Below are 10,189 nucleotides of genomic sequence, written 5' to 3' on the forward strand. Positions count from 1 at the left end.
GCTACATTGTATTAAGGGACCTGAAATAAACACAATATAACTTGATCTGCTAATGCTGCTCTGTGTGTGTGTGCGTGTGTGTGTATATATATATATATATACACACACACGCACACACACACACAAACACACACATATATACACACACATATATGCACACACAATATATATCTGTATATACCTATAAATTAGTATATATGTAATCAATGATATACCTACATAAATTTTAGTCGACAACTATGTAACAGAAGCTCGGGAATTAGATTCTGAATGGCTCTCCACGGCCAAAAGCAGACTATTTCTATTTTATTTTTATTTTTGTAGTGTGAAAGTTATAAACTTTGCCTCTGACCTTTGTCTCTCAGTATTTGTAAGAAAGGGCACATATTTGTGAAATAATTGATTTTTAATGTTTAAATGTGAACTTTATTTTTATAAAATAATTATCCTCCCTGAGAAGTCAGGAATATTAAGTTGAAATTGTATTTTCATCCTCAACAGCATTCATTATTAACCAATTATTACTAAAAATGACAAAATAGTTTAGATGGGCTAACAGTCTAAATTTAGTCACTTGATTTTTCTTGAAGCACAACATAATCAGCAGAAAAAATGTTGATAATTTTCTACTCCCTTCAAAAATAAAGACAAAATATAACAATTTTGGCGACAACTATTTTTCATGTAAATAAAATCTCAAATTTTTGTGATAGTGAACAAAGTGCTTATTTGATTTTAATTCTTATAATAATGCTATGAGGCAGGTACTAGTACATTAAGTTTGTAAAATAGATCGAGAATTCAGTGCAGAATCTGAAGATAGATTTCATATATCTTTTTCTTGACCACAAAGCTAAAAATGTTTTCACTAAGATTGAAATAAGTTCGTCTCATTTCAGTAAGAGTGAACAATTGTACTGCACAATTCGATAGATAATTAAACCTACTGCTCTTTATATTTTTTAATGAAAAACTATATTCTATTCTAAATATTTAATATGTGCCTGTTTCCCACAATAAACTGTGGCCTTACTGTCATCTAAAAAAGTATCATTGAGACTTAGTAACATGGCAATTATGGTACACATGTTTTTTGGGAAATAAACATTTAGTTTGTATAAATTAACTGTGAGTTAAGAAAATATGATAGGATAAAGAGAGGAGAGAAAATAAAAAATAAGTAGAAAAATGAATGGGCCACCATTGATGCCTTTTCTAGCCTCTAAGTTACAGCTTTCCAAAGCTAATTTACCATTGGTATTGAACACATGGATTTGTGCCTAAAAAATGTGTGATTCTTAATTAAGGGCAGAAAATTCCTCCTCCTCTTTGCAAGCGCAAATATAATTCATGTTTCCAGTAACAAAAGAATACTTTGTATTCTTGTAAAAGAAGAGGTAATAAATATGAAATGAATTGAGAGAGTTCAATACATATTCCCCTGTGGAATTGTGCAAAAGCCACTTCACCATATGAGCAAATGAACAACAAAATTATTTTATAGTTCTCTATGCTCAATAGTCTATTGTCAATTTTAAACTTAGAGGCTAGTAAGATGATGTTAATTTAACGTTTTCCAGTTCCTCTTCATTTCTTTCTATTGAGCAGTGTTTGACTTTTTTTTCTTTTGAACTCTTTTATAAAAATGAATATCCATTTTTTATTAGCATAACCTTTAAACTTCATAAGTTGATAAAGTACAAAGCTTGGTTTTATGCTGACTTCAGATATAACTATATCTTACGAGAAAGTTGTCTCACTCAGGGTTCTCTGGGGTTTCACGACCTTTGAGAATATGTGTTTCAGTAACTATCAATTACAAGTTTGTCATTTAGGAAAAGTCAATTAGCAATAAAGCATGAATTACAGAATGATATAAAATTGTGAACTCTTCAATAATATCTTAAACCATAACATTGTATGTTGGTTAATATTTTATGATCTTTCATCTTTAATTAGTGTGTCGCTACCGTATTTAAAAATCTAAATATTTAAGTCTCAAGTATCCTCAGTTCAAATTAAAAATCAGTGTTTTATTAAAACTTTTGGTCCTTAAACATAATTTATTTGTTATCTTAATAAACATCTTATAGGAAGCTATGCAACTTTTCTTATTGATGACACCTTTTAAATTTTTCTCACATTTACTCTTTTGTTTCTATTTATTTTGTCATTACCAACATTATGACATTTTTAATAATCTCAAAATTCATCTATTGCAAGGCATCTTGATTCCTTACAGGATGATATTAGATGTTTTAGTCCAAGTAATTTCATCATTCTAAATTCCCACCATCATTTAGAATATGGTAAAAATATAAAAGCCTTGAAATTAAGAAAACTGTAAGTAATTCTTAGATACTTTGGTATTTGACATTAGAATGCAATTCTTTTATTGTTCAGAGTCAAGAAAAAGTTTACTGAGTCTTTAAATATTTGTTTAACTTGGACTGTGTGTAAAATGTTGGTCCTCAAGTAATTCACAATTCAATGAAAAGGATAAACATAGAAAGTGGTAATTATAAAATAATCCAGTACAAGGGACAGCAAGTCATTTCTGTGAAAGATCAGAGAGCATATATTTTCAGCCTTGCAGGACACACTCTTCTCTGCAACAACTGCAAAACTCTACTATTTAGCATGAAAGCTGCTACAGACGACGTAAAGGGGAGCCTGGGTATATTCCAACAAAACTTTGAGGACGATTGAATTTGAATTTCATGCAATTTTCACGAGTCAGATAATATTATTCTCTATTTGATTTTTTTCATCCATTTAAAAATATTTGAAACACTCAAAATTTTGGGCTGTACAAAAACAGGCAATTGGCTGAATTTGGCCAATAAATCTACATTATTTTCCTATAGCTGCTGCAGTAAGTTACCATAAACTTAGTGACTTAAAATAACAGAAATTTATTATCTCACAGTATTAGAGGCCAAAACTTTGAAATCAGTTTCCCTGGGTGGAAATCAAGGTGTTTTCAGGGTTCTACTACCCCCAGAGGCTTAAAGGAAAAATCTGTTCCTTACTCCTTCCACCATCTGGTAGCTTCTGACATTCACTCCCATCTCTCAACTCTTTCCTGTGCTGAGTGGGTCCCTCCTGTAATTTTGCTGATCCTTCTGCCAGTATGTTTTTCCTTGCACTAAGAATCTCCTGCTGGTGATTAATGCTGGTTTGTTTTATACACACACATGCGTGCACACACACACACAAACAGAACTTTCCTTTCTGGATTTGATAAATGAGATTATTTATTTATGGTAAAGAGGCAATTAATTAGAAGGAATAAGATCTAGAATTTGATAGCACAACAGGGTGACTATAGTCAACAATAATTTAATGTATAGTTTAAAATAACTGAGTATATAATTGGAATATTTGAGAACAGAAAGAAATGATAAATGATAAATGCTTGCAGTGATGGTTACCCCATTTACCCTGATGTGATTATTACAAATTGCATGCTTGTATCAAAATATCTCATGTACCCCATGAATATATATACCTAGTATGTACCCATAAAATATTTTTTATTTTTTTTAAAAAGAGGCAGTAAATTATTTTAAGCAATGGTGATAGCATGAGTATAACCACAGAAGTAAAATTAAATAAGTAAATAAATGATTTTAAAAATTAAAATACATTTTGGCTATGGAAGAATTTCAGTCCTTTTGGAAAATAATGTAAATAGAAAAGACCAGTGAGTTATGAGGCAGAAAAAGTAAAAATGTCCAAACCATAATGATAAGCTAAGATTTCATCCAACTGCAGTGATTTGGCAGGGTGAGAAGATATATGTCAGGTTCTGTGTTTTGAATTTGTCACCATGTCTACAGTATAGATAGCTTTGTAGATAACTCTGAGTACATTTATGATTTCTTTTCTGGAGGCCAGGAATTAAAGAATGAAGACTGGATTTAGGTGATATTAGAAGTGCTCAAAAGGAAAGGTTGAATTCAGTATAGAATTACAATATTTAGGAAGCCAAGTGGACAGAATTTGAACTACTGTTAGTGGGTAGTAAACATTTGGGGCAAGTCAAATATATCTCTTGGTATATTAACTAGGGTGAAAATATATGATGCTGCAAAAAATGCAGTAAAGAGTTTAGGCGACTGTCAGGAGCCCAGCTGAGGTGGGAGAGAGCTGAGCTGGCAAATATCAGCATAGCCTATAAAAGCAACAAGCCAAACACAAAAAAATTAAGCCTTTAATCATTTTCTGTAGTGGAAGAAGCTAAAACTGGAGAAAACACTGATAAAAACCTGTTTTATTTTACCTCATAGAGTTGTGCCTCAGCGAAGTGTCAGCATGGATACGGAGGTCCCCTCAGTGGAGGGAACCTGAAAGGCTCCTGCAGTTGTATGGACCTTGGAATGATGATGCAGGAGAGAGTTAGGAGTGGAAAAGTACTAGAAAAGTGTGGAAATTGTCTTCATGTTTTCCCTGTCTTTCCTCCAGTAAGGAGGCTTAGCGGAGATGCTTGAAGAAGGCCTCCACCTAAAGCCTCAGAGAAAGACACCTAGGAATGAAGGTGCCTGGGCTTGGAATGCAAATGGCAGAAGAACTGGATGGACCGGAGCAGTCTGGCCTGAGTCCTTTTCTGCCATTCCCCTTGGACACTGCCATCCTCTGGCTGGGCGTCAAGCCTGCTGTGGAAAGGGCAGCTTCCACTTCGAGGCCTGTCACATAAACCTTTTGTAATCATTTGTGGTCACACCTGGAAAATAGTAAGTAGGTTTTTAACCAGGAGTTGGACTCCTCACACCAATACTGTTTAAAAAAATGATAATTTAAGTTTCACACATGTTTCTTTTGAGTAGGCTGTGAGAAAGGAAATTATAAATGTTTAAAATAAAGTGAGCATAACTTTGGGAATAATCAAGATCGAGTTTGAAGAATTATCGGCCTTGGTTGTTAATTGATACAAGAAAGAAAGAGAGCAATCACTCAAAAGAATGAGTAGCGTGAAAAGAACAACATCAAATATTTGAAGTTCAAAACTATTCAGAAAATATTTGGAAGGAGAGAGGGCATTCAGAAGATAGAGAAGATGAAATGAAGATGTTTAGGTTTAGACACAGGGGTACCTTGTCACAATAGAACATGAGTAGATAATTTTGAAGAAAATCTACAGGAATAAACAGAGAGAAAGAACAGGCAGCTATATTCATAAGCAAATAAAGTAAAAATGATAAAATACTACAACATTATCAAATACTACAAACTCTTCTATGAGTCTGTACAAATTGAAAAAAAAGATAAGTTTCTATCCAAATAGTAAATAGATTATCTCTGCATTGTAAGACCCAACATTCCGTGTGCTGCCTTTGACCTCTGAACCTCTGAGAACTCCGAATTCTTAGTGCTACAACCTTTTCTCTTATCAAACATGCCCTCCCACTCACCAGCAAAGCCTCCCCATCCAGCTAGGTCCATTTTCAGCTGAACCACCTGCACCCAGCTTGGTCCTCAACCTTCCCGCCTGCACAAGATCCGATTCAACCCAGTCAGTCACAACCCTCATGAGAACCAGGTTGCACCCCACCTTCCTATTAATACAAAGCTTGCCTCTCACATCCCTCCTGTTTCACTCTGCTCCTGAGTGTAGCCTTGCACTGCATGTGGCATTCTCCTTTCTTGGGCTGTGAGTAAACGTGACTAATGATCTGCTGCTAACTGCATCTGTTCATTGTCAAGTGTCCTGTGTTCAACCGCCTTGTACTATTTATAATGAGGGATTCCTTCTTCACCAACAGGGTGAACAGAAAATGTTCAGAGCAATCATCCTCTGAAAATTCATATAATTGACAGCAGAAATACAAGAAGGAGATTGGATTTCAATCCTCTTGGAAACAATTGATTTGGAAGTGGTCTGTGGTCTAAAGATTTTGACAAAATTTTAGGAGCAAGTAAAGATGATATAAATATATAAAGAGACAGAACAGAAGGGAGATAGCCACATTTCAGAAAACATGGAGAAATTATACAAGTGATTCTTCCCAGGAAATTCTTCAGAAATGTCCAAAGAAAAAATTATGGACTTACAAATCTGACTGTGCGATGACTGCAAAATCCTCCTTTACCTTCCTCTCCCTGACATGCATGCAAACACACACACACACATACACACACACACACACACACACACCCTGAGATTTGCATCATTTGTCTTTAGGCTAAAATAAGGGAAAATATTTCAAAATGATTTACCGATTTTTTTAAATGATGGGCACAGTAACCATAATTAAGTCTTCCGTATTTGGCATTGGAATGAAGGTAACGGGATCAAACCCTTCTATTTACTTCTCCTTACTCATCCAAAGATGCAGTCAACCATCAACAAACACTTCCCTAGTATACTGCCCACAAAGTCAGCTGGTAAATTCAGGGAAAATAGTTTATAAGGGTCTCAAGGCTGTTTAAAAACACCAACACCATAAGAGAGATGGACTAGGTGGAAAAAATACACAAAGAAAGCGCAATGAACAGAAACAACTAAAATAAACAAGGAACATTCAGCAAAAATTTTAAATGTTGTATTATCTGTTATGATTTTTCTTTTACTTTTCCTTCATAAGTAAACCATTTATTTTTCTGAAAATTTTGAGTGTATTCTTTCTATCATCATTATGCTTAAACGTGATGGGAAACTTACTGGGCATTATTTACAAGGCTCATTTCTCCACACACTTGTTCCTTTTCTTTTCAATCACTTTCATCTATGTAAGCACAACAGGCTCCCTTGTTTTGCTCTGTTCTTCTGCAAAGTCACCTTCCATATGAAAAGACTTCCCTGGAAAGTATTGCCTTCCCACTCTACCTAAAACTTCAGTGTATTTTCCAGATATTCTATGTGCCCTCTCCTGATGTGATTTGTTCTCCTTATAATTTTGCACTGATTGTTATACTATATTTATCTTGATTATTGTCTTTCTCCTCTACCAAAATGTAAGAACTGTAAGTGCAATGACATTTTTCTCTTTTATCACTGTATTCCTGGCTCCTAGAGGAGCACCTGACATGTTATAATTGTTCTTACTGAAGAAAATAAATAACTGATTTGGTGAAAAACCTAAAACTGTCCATCATTTTATTTTTTAACTCAATTGATTTTTTTAAACAAATATTTTTGAATAGTTGGGGTGGGACGTGGTGGCGAAAAAAGAACCTAGATTTAATAGAACGTATAAAGAAAAAATGAGATGAAAGTGACATGGTGAAATTTCTAGAAGGATATGAAATGAGGAAAAGAGGTGCATATTTGAATTTTAAAAGCTGAGATGAAATAACATGATATGGTAACAAGATCCATGGGGAGATCCATGTGGTGACAGACCCGGAGAGCAACTGGGCTGAGGGAACTAGAGTAAAATTAATTGCTGTCCTGGAATATGGTCAAGATGACAATATTAAGAAATATGTGTTCAAAAGGTCTGTAATCATGCACTCAGAAGCTGCACAGTTTTTGGTTTAAGGTGTGACATTGCTTAAAAAGAATTGACAAATGCAAGGCAGGACTCCCCTTTAAATCACTTGGTGTTATTAGTTTATCAAGATCAAAACTTCAGCTGTGGATGGATATCCAATTACCATAAACTGGGAGGAAAGTGCAGCTTTACATTTAGAAACAAGAGGGGAGACCGTTTACTAAACTTGGATCACAAATTTGGAGGTGGATTTGCCACAGTAATGACATAATCGTCTCTTACCTAAGGGATGGCATAGGCACATAATTTTTCACAGTTGTATGTGATATTCCATCCAACAGGAGTTTTGTTTCAAGTAAACTTATAAAACACTGCATAACTGATTCCACCCTCGGTGTGTCATAATACAGGTTAGCAAATTTAAAGCTATTTGAAGTTTGACAGGAATGAACCTGCTTTGTTGAACGCAGTTTTTCTCTGACTATATTTAATTAACGAACCCATTATTCACAGCGTGTCTATTAATTTCCTGTGGAACTAGTGAGAAATGCTTTTCTACAGCAGAGCGTGAGGCCATGGCTATAAGCAGAGATAAATTGGCTCAAGTTGCTGAGAAAATTAAACTCTTCGGTCAAAAAACAAAACAAGTCAATAATTTAATGTGTTGGCATTGATCCATTGACACTCTTCTTTCCAAATTTTATTTTTGACTTAGTTGAATATGTGTGAGAATGCAAATGAATTATTCCTGGAAAAATAATTAAATAACTCAATAGTGGCCACAGTGAAAACCACTACAACAAATTCATTTTATTGAAACAACCAAAGCATACTCTTTTATAACATTTTTGCAAAAGATTATTGAATGTTTTCCTAGGGCATTTCATATAATATTCTTGAATTTTGAAGGAGGCAATATTCTTACCAGGGCTTTAGTCGGTTGAACAATATCCTCCCAAAATCCACATGCATCTAGAATCTCAGAATGTTACCTTATTTGGAAATAGGGTTTTGCAGATGTAATTAGTTAAGTTGAGATCATACTGGATTATGGAGGGCCCTAAATTCAATAACTGGTATCATTATAAAAGAAGACTTCACTCAGAGAAACACAGAGAGGAGGCCATGTGAAGATGGGGTCAGAGAATTGAGTTATGCTGCCATAAATCAAGGACTCTCTGGGCCATCAGAACCTGCAAGAATCAAAAAGACTTCTACCCCAGAGACTGACTTTACAGGGAGCATGGCCTTACCAAAACCTTGATTGCCAACACATTGATTCCAGACTTTTAACTACCAGAACTATTAGAGAATGAATTTCTCTTATTTTAACCCAACAAATTTATAATAACCTGCTATGGCAGACCTAAAAAACGAATACAATGACCAATCAGTTATCAAGTTTTTGTATGTTTATAAATTTTTTTAATGTTAAGATGCATGCCACTGATTGGTTTAGCAATATCATGTCAATTACATGGGCATATAGGGACTTTTTTATATCCTGTTATTTACCTTTAACAGCTTTTCTAAGGTATAACTTGGATGTAGTTGATTTGATTCATATGTAATGCAAGTTCATGCATTTTATTTTATTTATTTATTTATTTATTTATTTATTTATTTTGAGATGGAGTCTCGCTCTGTCACCCAGGCTGGAGTGCAGTGGTGCATCTCCGCTCACTGTAAGCTCCGCCTCCCAGGTTCACGCCATTCTCCTGCCTCAGCCTCCCAAGTAGCTGGGACCACAGGCGCCCGCCACTACGCCTGGCTAATTTTTTGTATTTTTTAGTAGAGACGGGGTTTCACCATGTTAGCCAGGATGGTCTCCATCTCCTGGCATCGTGATCCACCCGCCTCGGCCTCCCAAGCTGGGATTACAGGCGTGAGCCACCGTGCCTGGCCAGTTCATGCATATTTAATACAATGTAATGGAAGGATTTTTAGTAAATATGTAGATTCATTCAACCATTAGCAAAATTCAGTTTTAGAAAATTTCCATCATCCCTTTAAGTTCCTTCATGAGAGATTACAGTCTCCTATTTCCACCACATGATAAAGGCAGCCATTGATCTACTTTACTAAGAATTTCACACAAATGGAATCATATAGTATGTTGCCTTAGTGTACTGCTTCTTTCACTTAGTTATTGTTCTGGCATTTATCTATATTGTAGCATGTATCAATAATTAATTTCTTGTTAATTCAGAATAGTATTCCATTGTATGTTTGTGTAATGACATTATCTAGTATATATTATTATGCCACCTATTTCTTTGCTTACATTTACATATGTGAGATTCGTGTCTCTTGATATTAACTGATTCCCAGTATTATATCTCATATATCAAATACAATTTGTTTATTCTTTCTCCTGATGTTGGACAATTATTACTAATTTCCAACTTTCATTTTCTACTCTTAAAGTTATCAATATCTTGTGTGTATCTCATTCTGCACACTTGTAAAACAGTTTCTACTATATGTAGTTAGAAATAGAGTTTCTATTTTGTTTATATTATTGAATAATTAGCAACATTTGACCCAATCATGGAGAAGAGAAAATAATGCATGAAATTCACAGCTTTTATGCTTAAATTTCTTTTATTTCTAGGAAATCGTGTTTACGTGTTTGCTTGGCCATACAGTGCTGCCTTTAATTATCTGGAGCTAACAATGCATAATTTATCTTTTGTTTCATTTGTTGGTTTAAGTTTCATAAACTTCCATATATTATGTGTAATTTTGCAGGT

The 10,189-nt window shown here is 34.5% G+C and overlaps 1 long non-coding RNA gene across 1 annotated transcript in view; it reads left to right on the forward strand.

Moving 5' to 3' along the window:
• Positions 1–7,078, forward strand: part of LOC106635447 (uncharacterized) — a 116,081-nt gene extending 109,003 nt beyond the window's left edge. Inside the window, exon 5 of the long non-coding RNA XR_010109637.1 lies at positions 4,293–7,078. This is a non-coding gene — a long non-coding RNA (uncharacterized LOC106635447). The remainder of the gene's footprint in view (positions 1–4,292) is intronic.
• The last annotated feature ends 3,111 nt before the right edge of the window (positions 7,079–10,189 follow it).

The sequence above is a fragment of the Pan paniscus genome, chromosome 14 (genome assembly GCF_029289425.2).
Source record: "Pan paniscus chromosome 14, NHGRI_mPanPan1-v2.0_pri, whole genome shotgun sequence".
Taxonomy (NCBI): domain Eukaryota; kingdom Metazoa; phylum Chordata; class Mammalia; order Primates; family Hominidae; genus Pan; species Pan paniscus.